At 46.2% G+C, this 22,343-nt stretch overlaps 1 long non-coding RNA gene across 1 annotated transcript; it reads right to left on the reverse strand.

Annotated features, from left to right (window-relative positions):
- Positions 1-1,873: 1,873 nt before the first annotated feature.
- Positions 1,874-16,265, reverse strand: LOC122448141. Its single transcript, XR_006271511.1, has 3 exons — positions 16,169-16,265; positions 3,944-4,111; positions 1,874-2,182 (listed from the first exon to the last, which is right to left on the reverse strand). It is a non-coding gene; the product is annotated as an uncharacterized LOC122448141 (long non-coding RNA).
- Between the last annotated feature and the right edge of the window lie 6,078 nt (positions 16,266-22,343).

Here is a 22,343-nt window from a genome sequence, read left to right on the forward strand (position 1 = left end):
CCAAAGTTCTTCCACATGGAGGAAGCTGGCTTACTATCTGTATAGTTTTTTGGCAAACTTTGGGGGGGATAAGTGTGATACCTCTTGGGGTATCAGTTCAGCTCACAACAGCTTCTCCATCACTCCTGTGTGTACCCCGAGTCCATGACCTCAAGTGAGGTGAGTCCCTGGAGGACGCATTTGTCCTTCACAACCCTGCCCTCCTGTGACAGCTGATGCGACAAGGCGTGGATGCTTGCCAGAAGCCAGATTGATCCATCCTTGCTCTGGGGAATGTGGAATTGCCTTGGGGATGGACTGCCAGGCTGCTTCTCCATGATAGCATCTGATATGTGTAAACACGGAACAGCCATTTGCCGCCATAATAAGAGAGTAATAGAGAAAGCAACCTATAGAAGAAAAGAATGAGGCAGGAATGTAGAGAGGCAGAGGTGAAAGATGGAGGGTCTTGTCTGGCTGGATTCTCTCATCCTCACTTTTTTCTTTAGTATTGACTTTGGCTGTGCTGGGTCTTGTTTTGGGGCACAGGGTCTTCACTGCGGCACACAGGCTCCAGATCACCCGGGCTCAGCAGCTGCGTTAAGCGGGATCTAGTTCCCAGTGTGTGCGTGCATGCTCAGTTGCTCAGTCCTGTCTGACTCTTTGCGATCCCACGGGCTGTAGCCCAGAGCAGGGCCCGGACCCAGATCCCCTGCACTGGGAACACAGCGTCTTACCCAGTGACCACCTGGCAAGTCCACGAGCTTCCCGCTTCTTGGCGCTCTTTCTTCCGAAAGCCTAACTGCCTTCCTGGACACAGGACTCCTTTGTGCCCTTGTTATAAATCCCCTCCCTTTTTTATTTCCACTAGTCCAACTGGGCTGCTTCACTAGTAACCGAGTGTCTTAAGTACTGCAGAGTGCAGCAGCAGGTGGCTCAGTCTACGGAAGACGTAACAGCAAGTCCAATTCAGCCACTGGAAGAGTGGCCTCGGGAAGTCAGTATATTTACGTTTCTGGGATCATTTAAGTAGGAGCTGAATGACCCTAGGTAACTGGGGATCATAAGAGATGGTTGGATGGCATCACTGACTCAATGGACATGAGTCTGAGCAAACTCTGGGAGATGGTAATGGACAGAGAAGCCTGGCGTGCTGCAGTCCATGGGGTCATAAAGAGTCGTACACAACTTAGCAACTAAACAACAAGGAGAATCTTGCACTTGGATTTCAGAGTTTTGAAACTGACTGTGGGTTTTGCCACTCCCTTGCTTTGGGCTCTTGAACAATGTTCTTAAGCTTCAGTGATCCTGTTTTTTTTTTTTTTTCTGCAGAAAGGGGGAGAATAGGCAACCTTATAGAACTATTGTGAGGATAAGATAACCTAATATGCTAGTTTCTTACTACTCCTGTTCCAGTTCCAGTTCAGTCGCTCACTCGTGTCCGACTCTTTGCAACCCCATGAACTGCAGCACACCAGGCCTCCCTGTCCATCACCAACTCCCGAGTCCACCCAAACCCATGTCCATTGTGTCAGTGATGCCATCCAGCCATCTCATCCTCTGGTGTCCCCTTCTCCTCCTGCCCCCAATCCCTCCCAGCATCAGGGTCTTTTCAAAATCAGTCAGCTCTCCACATCAGGTGGCCAAAGTACTGGAATTTCAGCTTCAACATCAGTCCTTCCAATGAACACCCAGGACTGATCTCCTTCAGGATGGACTGGTTGGATCTCCTTGCAGTCCAAGGGACTCTCAAGAGTCTTCTCCAACACCACAGTTCAAAAGCATCAATTCTTTGGCACTCAGCTTTCTTTATAGTCCAACTCTCACATCCGTACATGACCACGGGAAAAATCATAGCCAGAAACAGCAACAAACTTAGTGGCTTGAAAAAGAAATTTATTATTTTCCAGTTCTAGAGGTCAGACATCCCCTCTGGAGGTTCTAGGGGAGAACCCACTTCCTTGGCTTTTCCAGCTTCTGGAGGCTATGTGCCTTTCTTGATTCACGGTCCCTTCCTGCATCTTCAAAGAGCATCTCTTCAGCCTCCGCCTCCATCGTCACAGCTCCTCTGATGCTAAGCCTCCCGCCTCCATCATTCACTTACAGAGACCCTGTGATTATACTGGACCCTCTGGGTGATCAAAGATACTCTCTTAAACCCATTTGCAGGGCAGCAGTGGAGACGCAGACAGAGAGAACAGACCTGTGGACACAGCGGGGGAGGGAGAGTGGGACGAATGGAGAGAGTGGCAGGAAAGACACACATCATCTATGTCAGACAGTTTGGGAGAACTTGCCGTGTCCCTCAGGGAGCTCACCCTGGTGCTCTGTGACAACCCAGAGGGGTAGGACGGGGTGGGAGGCGGAGGGACGTTCAAGGGGGAGGGGACACATGGTACCTAAGGCTGAGTCATGTTGATGTATGGCAGAAAGCAACACAATATTGTAATAAAGCAATTGTCCTCCAACTGAAAAAAATTTTTTTAAAAAAGACACTCTCTCATGTAAATCCTTAACTTCATCACACCAGCAGCATCTCTTTTGCCACAGGAGGCACTATACTCACAGATTCCAGGATCGGGATGCAGGCATCTTTAGGGGGGCCGCTATTCTGCCTCCATACCTAACGACAGGAAGAGCTAACTTTTATCGAAAGCTGTCTAAGAGGCAGTGTGCTAAATTCTCTTATGCAGATTGCTTTATTGAAGCAGCACCACAGTTCCTGGCAGAGAGACTCAGGAAGGTGAAATGACTGGCCTCAGAACACCCAGTTGGGAAGTGGCAAAGCTGAGACCCGAGACTCGTCATTTTACCTCGGGGTCCTCTCTGAACCACCCGCGAGGGCTGCAAGGCCGCAGGCCTAACTTCAGGCTGCAGAGTCTGTGGGAACCAGAAAGGACTCAGGCCATCTTCCGAGCTCAGTGGCTGTGGAGCTCCAGCCCATAGGCGCCAGTGTTCCTGCAGAATCCCTATGTCAGCATCATTCACGTGACATGGCCCAATTATGACATGCTGGAAATCAACTCAAATGTTTAAAAAAATTTTGTGCAGCCAAATAATATAGACTGATGGGTGTACCTCACCCCTACACTATCAATTTAAGATATCTTCAGTAATAAACTATATATATATTGGTATTTGAAGATCTCTGGCTCATCGTAATGACTAACAGGTGGTTAGCAGTTACTATATGCCTGGCATGATGCTACATGCTTTACTGTCTTATTTCATTCACTAGTCTGGGTTCTTAATTAACAATTTAATTCCTTAGTTGGAAAGTTATTTTTATTTTTAATGGGATTCTTACTGGCAAGTGTCAGATGTTGATGAAGGCTCTTCTAGAGCAAAGGTTTAACCTTGGGCTTTCCTGGAGGCTCAGATGGTAAAGAATCTGCCTGTAATGTGGGAGACAGGGTTTGATCCCTGGGTCAGGAAGATCCCCTGAAGAAGGGAATGGCCACCAACTCCAGTATTCTTGCCTGGAGAATCCCATGGACAGAGAAGCCTGGTGGGTCCATGGGGTCGCAAAGAGTTGGACACAACTGAGCGACTAACACTTTTCAGTTGATCTTGGTTCCAAACTTGGCTACCCCATTGCACTAACTGTGATGGTGAGCAAGTTAATGTACCTCTCTGAAGGTATTTTCTCATCTATAAAGTTTGTTCATAGCTTTCTGAAAGGATCTCTATGACAACATGATCGTAGGTGGAAGCACTTTCTGAAGCACCATACAGATATTACTTATAATTCACACATAATTTACCAGAGGAACTGACTCAGGAGGTAAAGAGCACAGAGACTGTGGTTCCTGTTATAAACAGATGATGGAGATTAAATGTTTCCAGCTAGAACTCGTCACGTATCGAGTCTCAGGGCTGGAGGGAGCCTCCACTGTACAACTTCAACTGCCCTGGAGCAAAGACGGACATTTGCTGGCTGGGAAACACGAGTTACAAGTATTACCTTCCTGAGTTTCTAACTCACTGGAGAGATCTGTTTTCTACAGTGGAGACTCACAGACCCAAACTGGCAGCAAAGACTGGGTCTCAGGGAATTCGGGTGCCGCTTGCAAACTGGTCACAAATAAGACGGCTTTAGGACTTTTCAGTTTTCTTGACTCAGTTTTCCCACCTGGTAAATGGGGCAAATTGGAAAAAAATTATGTAGTCTCTAATATGATCTAGCCTGTTACTTAAAAAAAAAACAAAAACTAAAAAGAGATATATGAATTCCTTGCCAAGCAGCTTTAGAACTTTTTGTATTTTCCAAAGCCGTTCTGTCTTGGAGAGTAGAATGGTGGTTACTAGAAGCTGTGGTGGGGACAGGTGATGGAATAGGAGAGACGTTTAAGGTACCAACTTGTAACTGGTAGAAAAAGAAGTCCTGGATCTAGCACACGGCATCGTGACTGCCGCAAACAATACCGTACTAGAAACAACACATTTGCTAACAGACTAGATCCTAATTACTTCCGCCACAAACAAAAAAGTAATTATGAGACTCGATGGACACATTAGCTCACACGACAGTGGCAATCACATTGCAATTATAAATTAATCAGCCCAATGTGCAGATCGTAAACTTACACAATGTTACATGTCAAACACATTTTAATTTAAAAAATGCTTTCTGTTTTAAAGGCATCTGGATTAAAGAAAATTTAAGAAAGAGAAATAATGAAAGACCCATTCAGTAATATCCCAACAACCTAAAGACAACCAATAATTGATTTTTATTCTTTTTTTCTATCCCTAAACTCTTGGTTGCTGGGGGATGGGGTGGGCTGGGAGTGGCGGGGGCGGAGGAAGGGATTGTTAAGGACTTTGAGAAGGTCACGTACACACGCTTTATTTAAAATAGAGAACCAACAAGAACCTACTGAATGGCACAGGGAACTCTGCCCGATGTCTGTGGCAACCTGGACGGGAGGGGCTGCGTGAGGACAGATCCATGTATATGTGTGGCTGAGTCCCTTCGCTGCCCACCTCACACTGTCACAGCACTATTAATCGGCTATACCCCAGTACATGTTTCTGCTGTTAAATAAATAAAAAATAATTGTACTCACAAATAAAAGAATAAAGGCATCTGGACATCAGAAAAAATGTAAATGAAACGTTTATAATATTCATGTTGTTGAAGCTAAATGTTCAGACAAGGCCTTCCTCTCTTGGTCATGACCTTCCAGCTGTCACCTTCAGAGGCAGCCACAGTCACAGGGCTCTGCCATGTTCTGCAGAGACGGTCTGGGCTAGTGGCTCTCCGCGGGGGTGATCTGACCCTCGGGGACGGTGGGCAGTGCCTGGAGACAGCTTCGGCTGTGACTGCTGAACGAGCTGCACAATGGGCACCGAGCGGGCAGAAGCCAGGGGTCTCAGCAACGCCCCGGCCCACCCCACAGCAAAGAACCATCTGGCTCCGAATGTCAACAGTGCCGAGGCTGAGAACCCTTGTTGTGTGCACATATTAGCACATACAAGTGGGCATGCACACGCAAACACACGTACACACCTGCTCTCTTATATACGAGCAGCAGACACACCAACCACTTCACTTCGCCTTTTCCTTTCCACTGAGCTGTGGAGCTTGCTCTGTATCTGCACAGACTCCTTCAAGCTGCAGAGTATGCTGCTGCATAAATGATCGTTTATTTGCTCAGCCTCCTGTTGAGAGACATTTAGATAGTTCCCAGCTTCCACAAACAATACTGTGGTGATTATTTTACTGTACTTATTTATTTCTGGCTTCCCTGCATTTGGGGGCTTTGCCTGAGCGTTCTCTGCTTGAGGCGAGTGGGACGACCCCTCGCTGCCGTGTGCACCTCGCATGGAGGCGGCTCGTCTCGCTGCGCAGCCCGGCTCCGGGGCGAGCGGGCTCCGTGGTCTCAGCAGTGGCGGCCGTGGGCTCTTCAACATGGGCTTGGGGGGTGTGCGGCATGGGCTTAGCTGCCCCCCTACTTGTAGGCTCTTCCGGGACCCGGGATCCAACCCACCTCCCCTGCGTTGGCAGGTGGATTCTCATCTGCTGCGCCACCAGGGAAGTCCAACAGTGCTAAGATTCGTGTTCACAAATGCCCACGTGCTAGCGCTGTCTGCCTGACAGCTCCTGTAAGCGGGGTAACCAGATCAAACAGCACGCGGCTTTAAAATGTCGACATATGTTGTTCTGTTTGTGTGTCCTCAGTAGCGTGGTCATGTCCAACTCATTGTGGCCTCAGGGACTGTAGCCTGTCAGGCTCCTCTGTCCATTGAATTTCTTAGGCAGGAATACTGGAGTGGGTTGCCATTTCCTTCTTCAGAGGATCTTCCTGACTCAGAGATCGAACAGACCCAAGTCTCTTGCATCTCCTGGCAGGTGGATTGTTTACCACTGTCCCAGGTTACCACCTGGGAAACCTACAATGTCGATAGGTGTTACCAAAGGTCCTGAAAAGACAACTGATTTTACATTCTTCCTGAGGATGGAGAGAGCGACTCTTGTTGGCACCTCACCAACAGAATACTGCCTTTGTCTTTCAGTGGATTCAGTTTCAATTAATTGCACACCTCAAACCAACTGCAATTTCCAACCGTTCATTTTTCAACAGATATTTAATTCTCTGTGTTAGGTCCTGGGGTGGGGTGGGAGGGGAAGAATAGATTTTTTAAAAAATTTTTTTACTTTATATTGGGGTATAATCAATTAGCAATGTTGCGATGGTTTCCGGTGGACAGCGAAGGTACTCAGCCACACAGATATATGTGTCCACTCTCCCCCACACTCCCCTCCCACTTAGGCTGCCGAAAAAACCCTGAGCAGAGCTCCCTGTGCGAACGCAGCAGGTTCTTGTTGGTTATCCACTTTAAATAGAGCAGTGTGTACATGTCCATCCCAAACTCCCTATCTCTTTCCCCCACTGGAAGAATAAATCTTGGTGTCTACCCTTAGAGGTACTCCCAGTAGACAGAAGGACACACAGTTTGTACTAGCGAGTGATAAATTCTATAAATTTGGCCCAGTATAGCAGGGTGCCTAGGGGCTTCCCCGGTGGCTCAGCAGTAAAGAACTGACCTGCAATGCAGAAGATGCGGGTTTGATCCCTGGGTCAAAAAGATCCCCTGCAGGAGGGCACGGCAATCCACCTCAGTATTTTTGCCAGGAAAGTGCCGTGGACAGAGGGGCCTGGTGGACTACGGCTAACACAGGTGCAAAGAAGCGGACGTGACGGAAGCAACTGAACGTGCAGCTGAGCACGCACGCATGGAGGGCGCCTCGTTCCTCTTCTTGCCTCCATGTGGGCCCACTGTGTGTCTAATCTCTTAATTTTTCAAGACATGTTCAGAAAGTTGAGCTTTATACGACAGCTCCTTATTTTGAAATGTGGGCAAAAAATTCAAATGATTAAAAAACACTGTGAGAGTCACAGAAACCAGGTTTGAAGGGAGGCGCTAGCTTGGGGACTGTAAACTGTAAAGCTCTGATGCTCAGCTTTTATTGCTTCTCGAGGAGACTAACGGATGCAAAACCTCCCTCCACAGGGTCCAGGGCTGTGTGGCCTATCTCTGCATGCATCCTTATTTCTTCAGGATAAATTCTCACAAGTGGAACTGTTCAATAAAATAAGGATCCAAGGCATGTGATATATATTGCCAAGGCTTTCCCAGGTTCCCTTGCCAATGCTGGGAATTAATAATAAAAGCACCCTTCTGCTAGTTTTATAGTTAAAATATTGTCATTGTTATATTATTTTATTATTTATGATATTCTTGGCTAAAAATTTTGGTGATTACATAGATCTGGAACACTCAATAGCACTGGTAGGAATGCAGAATGGTACAGCTGCTTGGCAAAACAGTTGCCAGTTTCTCGAAACGTTAAACATATACCTAATCTATGACTCAGCCATTCCATAATTAGGTGTTTTCCCAAGAGAAGAGGAAATAGGTATGAAGACTTGTGCACAAATGCTTATAAAGGCTCTAATAGCAATAGCCCCAAATTGAAAATAACCCACATACATGTCCATCAACAGATGCATGGGTAAACAAATTACTGTTTGGCCATTCAATGGCATATTATTTGGAATCAAAAGGAATGAATTGTTGACACATGTGATAATATGAATGAATCTTAAGATCATTATGCTCAAAGATGCCAGACAAAAAAGATTACACGCTGTATGATTCCGCTTACTCTAAAATCTCTAGAAAATACACATTAATCTGTAACGACAAAAAGCAGTTTTGGTGCCTGGTGATGGTGTTGGGGACAGAAAAGAAAGATCACAGAGGAAATTGGAGAATAAAGGACACACCCACTGGTAGTGGTGGTTTTACAGGGATACACGGAGGACCAAGCATATTAATACCAAACTGAATTCAGTAAAAATGTGCAGTTTATCAAGTGTTAACTACATGTCAATAAAACCGCTTTTTAAAACCTCCCCAAATACTACATTCTGCTTGTTGTCTTGTTACTGTTATTGCTGTCGTCTGCTAAGCAAGGACACTGACTTGATGAGGCTGCCTGTGAACTGCACAGCTTCGGGAATTCAATCCAAATAGGCCAGGATGTGAGCGCGCCCCCTGGAGGTGTGTAGTGAAGGCAACAGCCTCACTAATAGGTTGGATAAACACCCCAGGGTTCACTGACAGCTTTTTCTATTTCTTCTTGTGGGAGCTGTCTTTTGGAAACCATTCACAAGCCCTCTCTGCGTATTAAGTCAGGTTCTCAAACGAGTGCCTGTCGTCCGGGTGGCAAAGCTGCTGTCCAGCTTTGCATTTTGGAGCTGATTTTGCGACTGAAGAACCGGTGACATTTACTTCTGATCTGATAACTTATTTCTTGGCAAAGCACTGCCTTGTGAACGCCTTTCCTGGCACCTAGGACCAGGGCTTAAGCACTTGTTACTTTAGAAAACAGGTTTGTCCAGCAACTTGTATTCGTAATCTTCTGCGTGATTTGTCTGATCGAGTCCATTATCCCTGAGGTTGGTGGCACTGGCTTACAGGTCAAATGCATTTCTTTGATGGGCACTCTGAGGTGCTTGCCAAAAACGCCACTCAACAAAGTGACCGTCAAGAGTGCTTCTCTTCTTCTCTTCTTGGTATTTTTAGTGATCACCATCACTTATCTAGGTACTGCTAGCTCTATTTTTTCATATAAGGATGCTAACTTTAAGAGAAGTGAAAAATCTCATCCAGGGTCACTTGGGGAGCAGGTGAAGAAGCTACTGAGCTCATACTGGTCAGACTCCAAACCTCAAACTATCTCCCAGTTACAATTCTGGGCTTCAGTCTGTTCTTAGGGGGTCTGTCTGTCTTTATTTTAAAAGAGAAAGACAGAAACATGCTTCATCTTTTAACCCTGATAACAAACCTACGATCCTGTGCACAATAGACCCTGGGGTCTGGTGGGTTTTCAGCGAAAAAGTAACAGTTCTGTGTGGGGTTAGATGGAGGAAGGGGTTTCTAAAATGTTTTCATTTCAGTCCTACAAACAAACATATAATGGATCCAAAGGCAGTAAGGCAACAGGCTCGCGTGGTCACACACTCCCCCAGCGGTCAGACTGTGTGTGATCACACCGGGAGCGACGTTTCTCAGCTTTGGCAGCATTGCAGCTTGGGGCAGGCAGTGAGCTCACAGCGGCGGGTGCAGTCCACGCACTGGCGGATGTTCACAGCATCCCTGGCCTCTCCTCACTAGATGCTCTGTGCGTGTAGGTGTGCTAAGTTGCCACAGTCGTGTCTGACTCTCTGCGACCCCATGTCCATGGGATTCTCCAGGCAAGAATACTGGAGTGGGTTGCCATTTCCTCCTCCAGGGGGTCTTCCCGACCCAGGGATCAAACCTGCATCTCTTATGTCTCCTGCATTAGTAGGCGGGTTCTTTACCACTAGCACCACCTGGGAAGCTGAGATGCTCTGTGGTGATGGGCAAAATTGTTTCCAGACATTGCCAAATGTCCTCAGGGGCAGGAGGTGTGGATAGAATTGCCCCTGTGAATTAATCACTAGTCTGTGATTAAAAAAGGCTTAACAAGGACTTTCAGAGCCCCAAAGAAATATCCTTAGACTATAGGGTATACGGGGCATTTCTCTCTCTCGCTCACCCTGACTCGCAGAAATTCCTAGTGGAAGCTAAATGTTTGATTAGCACACTTAGAAGCCTGAAAAACATTTAAACACATGGTTGATTCAAAGAAAACATTTATCATCCTTTTCTCATCACAGATGACACTCATTGAATTCATACTATTTGTCAGTCTCAGGGCTAAGTTCCTTTACGCATTTTATCTCATTTAATACTCAGAGCTTTAAAAAACAGGAATAAACATTATCCCTGGGTTACTGATGAAGAAACAGACATTGAGGGAGATGAAATAACTTCTTCAAACTCACTCAGAAGAACTGATGCATCTGGGACCTTCACCCAAATTTGTTTCATGCTAGGTTCACTCACCATACTGATTTCCAAAATTATATTCACTCACAGTGGGGAATTTAAAAGCCCCAAAACAAAAACAAAAAAAAAAGACAGAGAAAAAAAATCACTGCTAATCTCACCATCTAGCAATCACCAGTGTTGACATTTTTTCACAAATCCATCTAGTCTTTTTTCTCTGTGTTTAAAAACATATGTACTGCAGGAAAGTTAGGACATGTTTAATATTCTATTTTTTTCTCTTGACATCTGGGACTGCTTTTCCGTCACAATGTTAAATATTCTTCACTAGCATCATTTAAAAGGGCTGTGGTGTGCCAGTAGGGAACATTTAAGCAAATCTCTCATTCCAGTTTGCATTTTTTCTCCCTCCTTTTTCCCTTCCTTCCTCTTCCACGTTATCTACTCAGGATGAATTCCTGGCTGTTGAATCCTCAAGCAGTGGTTGTCATAGTTTTAAAGCTCTTGATGCATGCTGTATAATTATATTCTCCCAAAGGCTGTACTGATTTACAGTTTACCTGCACAGTGTGGATGGATATATTTGTTTCTTCCAAGAAACTCAAGACTTTAAACTTAAAACAGACACACACTTGCAGATGTTACAAAGGAAACCATATTTGGTTTTTATTTGCATTTTTTGACTCCCAGTAAGTTTGAAATTTCTTTATGAAATGAATGAGAAATGTATGTTCTTAAAAAAAAGTTCTGGGGCAGCAGTGGTGAAATATAGATTCTCTGAAATGTGAGTAATATTCAGATCCCTTTCAAAGAAAAGATAGCCTCGTAAATGCTCTGTTAACATTTACACTGAATCACACAACACAAACGCAGAGCAATGTAAGAGGAGGCCTCCGTTTCTTACCCTCACAGCTCTTTAGGAACCCTAAGGTCAAAGCAAACTCACAGATTAACACAAAACAAAGCTGTGAAAACTGCCAAACCCAAATTAGCCACAATAATTTAATATGGTGGTTGAAACAACTGCACAGAAGTGAAATCTGGAAATCTGTGCAGGCAGCGTGGACCCCAGTCACACGCGCTTTCTGACGATGCGATGACTCAGCCCGCCCACCACTTTTCATCTCTGGGACCAAAGGGAGAGAAACAAAGCCTTCCCGGGGCGCAGATGCACCCTCTCCATGTTCTGCCTGCCTCTCGTTCCTTCCCAGTCATTCCACAAATAAAGTGATGTAACTCGGGCCAGTGACTGCCAACCCGAGCACAGGAGCCAGAGGATGCTCAGTTAGAATACAGAGAGATTTATTTCCAGATGACTTGTAAAAAAGGAACAGAACACGTAAATTATTTCCCTTTAAACTTTTAAAAATTGGAATAAGATCACTTTACAATGCTGTGTTAGTTTCTGCTATACAATGACATCCTCCTCTTAAGACAACTCGAAAAGCTGACTTTGCTGGATTCTGAAAGCACAGAGCAAGGATAAGGCAAACTCAAAGCAAGTCAGAGCCGCAACTTTCTCATCTGTAAAATGGAACAATAATAACTACCTCATGGGATTGGAGTGGGTTGAGTAAGAATAATGCAGATAGGCTGCTCAAAACACGCCAACATGTTCTCAGTTCCTCAATTGGTTTCTGTGGGATTTTAAAATGACTCTAACTATGTTGTCTTTACAGGAGAAATGCTGCATTCCAAATTGGGACCACGAGTGATTTTCTAAAAAGTCCCCAAAATACATGCTCCAGGGTTCCCACACTTGCTCCCCTTAGCCTAGGGGTAGCTGGAGGGCTCTACAAGAGGATTTGCGTTCATTTCTATTGGTATGATTCAATTTGATTCATCTCCCTGATCAAACAGTGGGCTGTATTTGAAGGGATTCTTCTAAGAGAGAATTACTGGCTTCTATGCTGCATAAACAGCTTCCCTGGTGGCTCAGATGGTAAAGAATCTGTCTGCAAAGCAGGAGATGTGGGTTCGATCCCTGGGCCAAGAAGATCCCCTGGAGAAGGGAACGGCTCACCCACCCCAGTATTCTTGCCTGGAGAATCCCATGGACAGAGGAGCCTGGTGGGCTACAGTCCATGGGCTCGCAAAGAGTCAGACACTACTGAGCGACTAAAGAACAACGCCAACATGCTGCCTCAAGAGCAGGAAGCTGACTCCCAGCTTTCTGCTTGGGGCCTGACTCCTGTGGAAGGCTCCCCAGAGATCTCTGCTCTCCTTCCTGCCACGCCCTCCAGGAAGACAGCGTTTCAGCCCTTCCTGCCAGCAAACTCCTGGGAAAATAAAGCCGGCCTCACTGGAGACAAACCCCTGTCACGCCAGCTGGCAGGAATGGAATTACATGCATGTTCTGTTGATGTTTCCTGCATGTCTCCTGAAGATGTAAATGTACTACCCTCCTTTCTGTAGTAGCAGGAGCGAGTGAGGACACCTTTAATGCTTACATTAAGGCCCTGTGGGTCCTCAGCCCCCTAGCCCATACCTCCCTAAAGATGAGACTCATGGAGCCGCACGCTCACAGTGAAAGCCTGCCAGCTCCTCCAAACCTTTCTGAGAAAGCCTTTGGAAGCCTGCCTTGATGACGACGAACTGGGGTCCAAATTTACATATGATAAGTTGCAAAAACTTCCAGGAGTTTCACCATTTTGACAAATGTCTACATTTGTAGCTATGGCCCTAACTGACACAGAACCCACCCTTACTACCCCTCCCCATAAATTTCCTCGGGTCTCCTCCCAGTAATAACTGCCCACCCCCACAGCAGTTCTCACAGCTCAGAACAGGCTTGCCAGTTCTAGAGCTTCATGTAAATAGAACCAGGCAAAATGCACACAGATGTTTGTGTCTGGCTTCTTTCATAATTCTAATGTGTTCTGTTTATTATGGTTTATTGGCTTGTCTCTGGCTGCACTGGGTCTTCTCTGCCACACACAGGGCTCCTCTGCTTGGGGTGCAGGGGCCCCTCTTTGTTCCGAGCATGTGCTCCAGGTGTGCAGGTTTCACTAGCTGTGGCGGGGGGCTTCGCGGCTCTGAGGCAGGTGGGATCTCCCCCTGACCAGTAACTGCACAAGGTCCCCCCCCCAGAGGCAGGAGACTCCCGACCACGGAACCACTAGGAAAGCCCCTGCAATGCTCCTGAGCCTCACTCATGTTGTCGTGGGCATTGTAGTTCGTTCCTGTCGATTTATTTCTGCTTGCTTTGTTGCCCATGCCACTGGACCTGCAGACTCTCAGTTCCCTGCCAGGGGTCCTGACTTCCCCCTTGTTGCTGTTGTTTAGTTGCTGAGTTGTGTCTGGCTCTTTGTGATCCCATGGACTGTAGCCTGCCAGGCTCCTCTATTCATGGGATTTCCAGGCAAGAATACTGGAGTGGGTTGCCATTTCCTTCTCTAAGGGACCTTCCCAACCCAGGGATCAAACCAGTAATCTCTGGGTCTCCTGCATTGGCAGGCAGATTCTTTACAGCTGAGCCACTGGGGAAGCTTGATCACTGAGTAATACACCATGTCAAAATTTTGTAACTTCAAAGAGTCACTCCCCCCACCCCCCCCACAATTCTGAGGTTGACGGGGCTCAGACGGACAGTTTTCCTGCTCCACCATGTCAGCTGGAGCTTCAGCCACTGGACACAGAGTTGGCAAAAGATGTGCAATAATGCCATGTACCATTTCCACCATACAAGTTAAGTAATCTCAAGAGCAAAAGTGAAATGTAGGAAAACCATTAGAAAGTTATGAGTTTTGAGTATTTGTCTTAAGTTATATATGTGTTATAAAATATACATCAAATTGACCACTTGAGCCATTAAGTGTCCAATTCAGGGGCATTAACTATATTTACAGTGTTGCATAACCATCACCACTATTTCCAGGATGTTTTCATCATCCCAGTCAGCAGCTCTGTCCACATCAATCAATAACTCCTATTCCCTTCTCCCTCCCCAAGTCCCTGGGAATCTCTATCCTTTCTGTCTCTATGAATGTCCCTATTCCAGGTACCTCATAAAAGTAGAAACTCACAGTATTTGTCCTTTTATGTCTAGCTTCTTTCACTTAGCTTATCCTTTGTATTTAACATCCTTTATTTAATTGTACATTTGTAGAATTTTAAATTTTTCATAAACTATATTTAATAGGGGAAAATAATATGAAATATATGTGTGTATATATTAGTATATACATGTATGTATAACTGAGTCACTCTGTTGTACAGCAAAAATTAACACAACATTGTAAATCAACCCTACTTCAATAGGATTAGTTTTTTTTAAAAGCTGTGTTTAACATCCGGCTTGTGAGCTTCCTGCAGATTTAACCGTCAGCTCCCACATGCCCATGGAGTGGCCTCTAGCACTGTCCTGAGCCCACCTGTGGTCCAGCCATTCATGGGTCCAGAATCCCAGCTTGGAACTCTCATCCCCACAGCCCTGCTCTTTGTCTGGGTCCCAGTGGACTTGCCAACCTCATTCTATCTCATCATCAGCAACCCATCACAAACCATGGCAGAAGCCAGGCATCCTAACCACCCATCTAGAAACGTGGCTGACAAACACCTGGGAACACAGATGGTGTTTCTGTAGCAAGGCCAACCCTTACTGACTCACGTTACACCAAATCCATGCTACACTGGACCCTCCCCTTAAAAAGCAGAGGTATCACTTTGCCGACCAAGTTTCGTATAGTCAAAGCTATGGTTTTCCCAGTAGTCACGTACAGATGTGAGACTTGGACCATAAAGAAGTTTGAGCATCGAAGGATTGATGCTTTTGAACTGTGGTGTTTGAGAAGACTCTTGAGAGTCCCTTGGACAGCAAGAAGATCAAACGAGTCAATCTTAAAGGAAATCAACCCTGAATATTCATTGGAAGGACTGACGCTAAAATTGAAGCTCCAATACTTTGGGCACCTGATGCAAAGAGCCAGTACACTGGAAAAAACCCTGATGCTGGGAAAGATTGAAGGCAAGAGGAGGAGGGGGTAGCAGAAGATGAGATGGTTAGATAGCATTGACGACTCAATGGACATGAATTTGGGCAAACTCTGGGAGATAGCAGAGCACAGGGCAGCCTGGCATGCTGCAGTCCATGGGGTTGTAAAGAGCTGGACATGACTTAGAGACTGAATGACGACAAAGTCATTCTGCATTTTGTTAAGAGAAGAAAATTGAGAAAACAACTTGCTCTTGAAATAGCAGTGTGTCATGCAAATTTTCTTCATAGCTTAGAAATGAAAGTCTCTCACCAGGATTACATGTTCACATCCCTCAATCACTTGAACCTAACTAGTCTGGGCAGAAGCCTTTTAATATACACGGACTGTGCATGCCCCCTAATTTTATAAATTTTTGGACAGAAGGTGAGGATATGACTTACACATTACAGTTTAACCTTTCCCCCCATTTTCTTTGCAAGGGTTTAGCCACTTCCCTCCTAGGAACATAAGCTCACAGTGAAATGACTCAGTTAGTGCATCTGACAATGAGATTAGAAGGGCTGAATATCCAGTAAGGCAGCAAAGGCCGGAGGTCAGCTCCCATGGGGACTGGAGCTGGGGCTGGGCGCCCGCACACAGATCCTCAGGTCTGCCGGGGGCTCTCACCTCTGGGCCTCCAGGCAGGCTGCTCAGTCCCTCTGCGCCTCCCTCGGTCATCAACCCGAGGCCGGCTGGGGTGGACGGCTGCCATGCCAGCCTCTCACCCATCTTCCGTGTTCCCTCCGCCCCCACACACTCCTCAACACAGTCAGCACTCCGGCCACGGCCCCTCCCTCCAGCTGCCCTGCCAGACGCTCCCCACTCACCGTGCGCACGCTCTCACTCGAGTCCATCCTGGCCGCGGTGCCGCCTCTCCAGATGGGGGTTTCCTGACCGCTTCATCCGAAAGCACACCCCTCTCTGCCAAAATCACTGCATCCCCTCATCCGGCTCTGTTTTCTCCACAGTAATTTTCTCCGTGATGGCCCAGGATGTACTTGTTTTGTTCTTAACAGCATTATTGAGATATCATTCACAAACCATATAATTCATCCATTTAAAGTGTGCAATTTCATGGTTTTTAGTATATTCATAGCCTTGTGTAACCATCACCACAGTCAATTTTAGAACATTTTCATCATCTCAAAAAGGAACTCGGTACCCTCTGGATATCACTCTTTATTATCCCCTTTCTCAGCCCTTAGCAAACCACTCATCTACTTTTTGTCTCAGATTTGCCTATTTTGGACATTTCCTATAGATAGAATCATGTAATATGTGGTCTTTTGTGAGTGGCTTCTCTCACTCAGCATAGGGTTTGCAAGGCCCACCTAGGGTGCAGCATACTTTGGGGCGTCATTCCTTTGTAAAGCCTAATAATTCTCCACTGTATAGACACGTTACATTCAGTAGTTGGTGGACGGCAGGGTTGTGTCTTCCTTTTGGCTATCATAAATAACTCTGCCAATAAACTTTCAAGTTTTTGTGTAGACATGTTTTTTCATTTTCTCTTGGGTGCAGATCTATAAGTGAATTTCTGGGTCATATGGTAACTCTATATGTAAACGTTTGAGGAGCTGCCAGCTGGTTTTCCAGAGTGGCTGGCGTTTTATATTTCCACCGGCAGCGTATCAGTGTCCAGCTTTGCCACAACCTCGCCAGCCAAAGTGTATTTGTTCACCAGTCCACTGTCTCCACTTCTGGAATGTAAGTGGCCTGAGGGAGGGGACTTTGTTGAAGCCGTTCACCTCTGTACACTCTTCGCCACTGCAGAATACAGTGGTTTGAAAATATTGGATAAATGAATGATTCTAGCTTTCCTCTTTCTGTAGAAAGTAGCATTGCCTTTGGCATCTTTAAAACTTGAAAATATTGTTGATTGCGGAGTCAGTTTGAAACGCTGCATGTGTACACTTAATTTTTAGGCTGAATTTAATTCACCTGTCCCCCTTCCCTCCTCCCAAAGACACACATTTTCACAATTACCACTCTCCCCATTAATTCTCACAACTGCAAACAAATCTATGGACTCCCATCAAGGCCACAGAGACTGAACATGTGTGTGCGGAGCTGAGCCCCGCGATAAGCAAGGCCGCTTCCCGGCTCTGCACCACCCACCCTCCCTGCTGGGAAGTCGTCCTAGGAAGGGGAGATGTGACTGCCCGCAAGCACGTGGGCACGGACAGGCCCCCCGTGTGCATCCCTTTAGTCTGGCTCAGAGGATCTCCAACCTTGAATGTGTACAAAACGGGCCCAGAGCTGTATATGCCAGGCCATACCCACACCACGGGAGACTTAGGCTCAAGGGATTCTCAGGCATAACTTGGCTAATGTCATTTTAGGTTAATCCTGGCTTTCAAAGTTATCTTCCACCTCACATCCTGCCTCAGAAAGGATGCCTCTTCATCGTGGCCCCAGAAACGGACTCCAGCAAGGGAAGAGAGCCCGCGGGCTCCGCTGGGGGGACGGCTGACGACACGTGATGTGGCGCTTGCCAGCCGCGTGCTGAGTGTGCTCAGCCGCTGCGGTCGGGTCCGACTCTCTGCGGCGCCATGGATGCAGCCGATTGATGAGCAAACTGGCAGGCATCTCCTGAAGCACATGCAGGTTCCAGCAGACCTTCCCAGCGTTTCCCAAAGGACCACAGAGGAGCAGCCACAAGGAGGGGTATCATCTCCTGGACTCAGAAGACCCTGTTGCTATGTCAGATGAGTTCATTTCTTTCTAAAAGTACAGCCTGCCCTTGCTAGCCACTGCCCAAGGTATACGGGAGATGTAGTCAGTGATTAAAACTGAGTATCTGCCTCAGGGAATGTATAGATCAATGGAGAATCAAGTAACAGATAACTGAATATGATGGTTTATAAATCAATATTAGGGACTTCCCTGGTGGTTCAGTGGTTAAGAATCTGCCTTTCAGGGGAGAGGATAGGAGAGGTGAGATGTATGGAGAGAGTAGCATGGAAACTTACATCACCGTATGTAAAATAGCCACCGGAATTCGCTGTAGTCTCAGGGAACTCAAACAACAGAGGCTCTGAATCAGCCTAGAGGGGTGGGATGGGGAGGGAGGCGGGACGGGAGGTCAAGAGGGAGGGGACGCATGTACACCTATGGCTGAGTCATGTTGATATTTGACAGAAAACCACAAAATTCTGTAAAGCAATTATCCTTCAATTTAAAAATAAATTTATTAAAAAAAAAGAAAAAGACCCTGTCTTTCTATGCAGGGAATGTAGGTCTGACCAAGACCCTGGCTAACGAACTGAGATCTCGCATGTCGTGGGGCAACTCAGCCTGCACACCGCAACTACAGAGGAGCCCGCGTGCTGCAGTGAAGGGCCACACACTCTGGAGACAGACAGAGCCCAGGGCAGCCAAGACAGTACTAATAAACGCAGGGTCAGGGTGACAAACGCAGTGAGGGACAAATGTGGAGCACGGACAGGAATAGGGAGTGACAGGGAAGCCGCTTTAGACGGTGACCAGGGAAGCTCTCTCTGTAGAGATGTCGCTGATAACAGAGGCTACGGTGAGATCATCTCAGGACTAGCATCCCGGGCAGAGGGGGCGGCAAGTGCAAAGGCCCAGAAGGCGTCAGCGTGGTGTGCAAGGACCAGTGTGAAGGCCAGCCCTTGCACGGAGGGATCAGAGGGAGACAGGAAGGGCTATGTTGGAAGTTACCCAAGGACCAGACTGTGTAGGACATCGTAAGCCACGATAAGGACTTTGGGTTTTATTACTAAGTTTTATTTGGATGGAAGTCATTGGAGGGGTGGTTATATATTACTTCCCTTAATCCTTATGAAAAATATTATCTTACCTAATCCCTATAATAATACTGTGGGGGTAAACATTGTTATTCCCACTGGGACATCAAAACAGTGAGGCTCAGAGAAGGAAAAAAATAACATAACCAAGGTCACGCAAATGGTAAAGAGTAGCGTCAGGGTTTGAGTCCAGTTATTAATAGCATGACCAACCAGCCTGACTGCCCCAGGACTGGCCCAGTTTCCACACTGGAAACCCCGCATCTGGAACACCTCTCCACTCCAGGCAAAGCAGGCCGGCTGGTGACTTCACTGCCAGGCTTCTCTGCCTCCAGCCCCTGCGTGCGTGCTTGCTCAGTTGCTTCACTTGTGTCCAGCTCTTTGCCAACCTTCAGACTGAGCCCTCCAGGACCCTCTGTCCATGGGATTCTTCAAGCAAGAACTCTGGAGAGGGTTACCATTTCCTCCTCCAGGAGATCTTCCCCACCCAGGGATCGAACCCATGTCTCCTGTGTGTCTGCATTGCAGGTGGATTCTTTACCCACTGAGCCACCTTGGGAAACGCCCAAAGTCCATATATTAATGATTCCGGAACCCTGGAAGAAAAGGACCAGAAATCCAGAGCCTGCAAACATCCTTTCTGAGTTCTGCCAAGGAAGGGAAGATGTGTCATATTAACTGTTCCTTCAAAAAAATTTCATCAGGGGCTTGGGTGCTCAGAGGGAAGGGTGGTCCTTACCCACAGTAACTATCTAATACAGCATACAAACTGGGATGCTATGAAGAACAGAAAGGATGCTATTAAGAATCACATGGAGGACCTTATTTGTGGTCCAGGGGTTAAGAATCCGCCTGCCAATGCAGGGGACGTGGGCTTGATCCCCAGTCCAGGAAGATCCCACACGCCGCAGGGTCACTAAGCCCACAGGCCACAGCTACTGGGCCCATGTGCAGCAACTACTGAGGCCTGCTCTGCAGTAAAGAGAAGCCGCTGCAGCAAGAAGCCTGTGCACCACAATGGAGAGCGGCACCCTCTTGCTGCAACCTGAGAAAACCCTCTTGCAGCAACGAAGACCCAGCGCAGTCATATATAAAAAATTAACTAAAACATAAAAAATAAAACAGAACCCCATGGAAACTACAAGCACTAACCAGGGCAGTCCTGGGTAAGCTGGCTGGAGGACCACCCAACCTGGGTCCGGCTGCAGCATCTGGAGGGCGGATGTCACTGGCAAGGCTTCAGTACCCTTGTGTATTCCTCTTTGGCCTCTTAGCTCCTCTGATCAAGGTGATTTCTAATAAAAAGCCCGAAGTCCTCTTAGAAGAATCAGATGATACACATGGGCCCTCTGCTGTCTGCCCCATGATAGGTTCCTTCCCTTAAGTTATGGGGCTTCCCTCGTGGCTCAGGCGGTAAAGAATCCGCCTGCCTGCAGTGCAGGAGACCGCCTGCAATCCAGGAGACCAGGGTTTGATCCCTGCGTCGGGAAGACCCCCTGCAGTAGGAGACAGCAACCCACTCCAGTATTCTCACCTGGAGAACCCCGTGGACAGAGGAGCCTGGTGGGCTACAGCCCACGGGGTTGCAAAGAGCCGGATATGACAGAGAGATGGACACTTTCACTCGAGTCACCAGTGAATGACTCAGTTTGATTCTGTTAAAAGCACTGGAGCTTCCCAGTCAAAAAGAACTGGTGTAATTAAAATAGAAATAGTAGCTGCCATTTTCTGGGCATTGATTATATGTCAGGCATGGTTCTATATCACTTTAGCATCGAAACAGACCGTGGAGGTGACTGTCATTAGCCCCATTTAGCAAATGATGAACCGAAGCTCAGAGTAGTTAAGGAGCGTGTCCAAGGTCACAAAGCCCGCAAGAGGCAGGCACAGGAAGCTGAATTCAGGAGCACCTGACAGAACATCTTGGCTTTTCATTTGCAGAGTCTCTCTTTTTTTTTGCTTGTTCAGTAAGTGCATTATTGTCTCATCTGAAAAATCTCGATAGAAAACTGTGGTTTGGTTTACCTCTCGGCAGCTCGTTCCTGAGCTCTGAGGAAACTTGGGTTCCTCTGAGCTACCGGATCTTTCTTCTGGGCAAGTGACATTTTGGGACGGATCCACTTCTTCTTTTTAACTTCCTTCTTAGGCTTCTTCTCATACACTGGATTCTTTCATATTGCAGCACAAGCTTTCTTATACATCTCCTCCATCATGTCTGGAGTTACAGTATTCTTTATGTACTGAGAGAATTGCTTCTTGTAAGCATCTTCCTCTTTTTCAATCAGGTAACGCATGTAATCTGCAACGTTCTGCCCCATGGTGTGCTTCCGGTGAACCTCAGTACTGAATTCTTTGCTTTCTGAATCATAACCAGGGAACCGTTTGGTACTGAAATAAAGTTTTCCATATTTTAGTACATACTGGTTGAAATCTGTTTACTAGCAGGAATTCATTTCAGTAGCTGCCATCAGAGTCTCTTTCTTATGTGGAGACTTCTGATTTGAATTCCTTTGAATCCTTGGGCTAATGGATCTATCCACAGGAATCTTTAACCTGGTGCCCATGGACCGCCCCAAGTGATCCTTAGGTAAAATTCAAGATGAATAGATAAATACACAACACTAACCTGAATGTTATTATTTTTCTCATTTTAAAAATGAGAAAAAATTAGGAGTAATTGAAACTTCGTCACCAGTGGAAATCAGATATTTTCATATCACATCAGTCACAGATTATTTGAAATATCATTTACTGTTATTGCTACTTCAAAATTACAGTCATTAGACTTCCCACTGGTCTTGTCATTTAGTGTGTTAATAAAAAACACATTATCAGATTATTTGTTAGATTTTTTAAAAAGTAACTGCATTTTAATATAATTGGTTTTCTTTGCCTGCTAATGTTTTTATAGATTTAAAAACAATTCTGAGGAAGGAAGAATCAAGAGGGAGGAGACTACGTATACGTCACTGATTTCATGTTGACATATGGCAGAAACCAACACAATATTGTAAAGCAATTATCTTCCAATTAAAAATAAATGAATTTAAATTTAAAAAAATTCTGAGAGGACATCATGGGCTTACTCAGACTCCCAACAGGTTCCAGGACATAAAAAAGACAGAGCTCCTGCAAAGAGTTGGAAAGTGAGCTAGCTGTTTATTTAATAAATGATTTACTCTTTGGTCACAAAGTTTTACATAACTTTACAATATCACCAAAACTTGTACAT

Source organism: Cervus canadensis, chromosome 10, assembly GCF_019320065.1.
Source record: "Cervus canadensis isolate Bull #8, Minnesota chromosome 10, ASM1932006v1, whole genome shotgun sequence".
Lineage (NCBI taxonomy): Eukaryota > Metazoa > Chordata > Mammalia > Artiodactyla > Cervidae > Cervus > Cervus canadensis.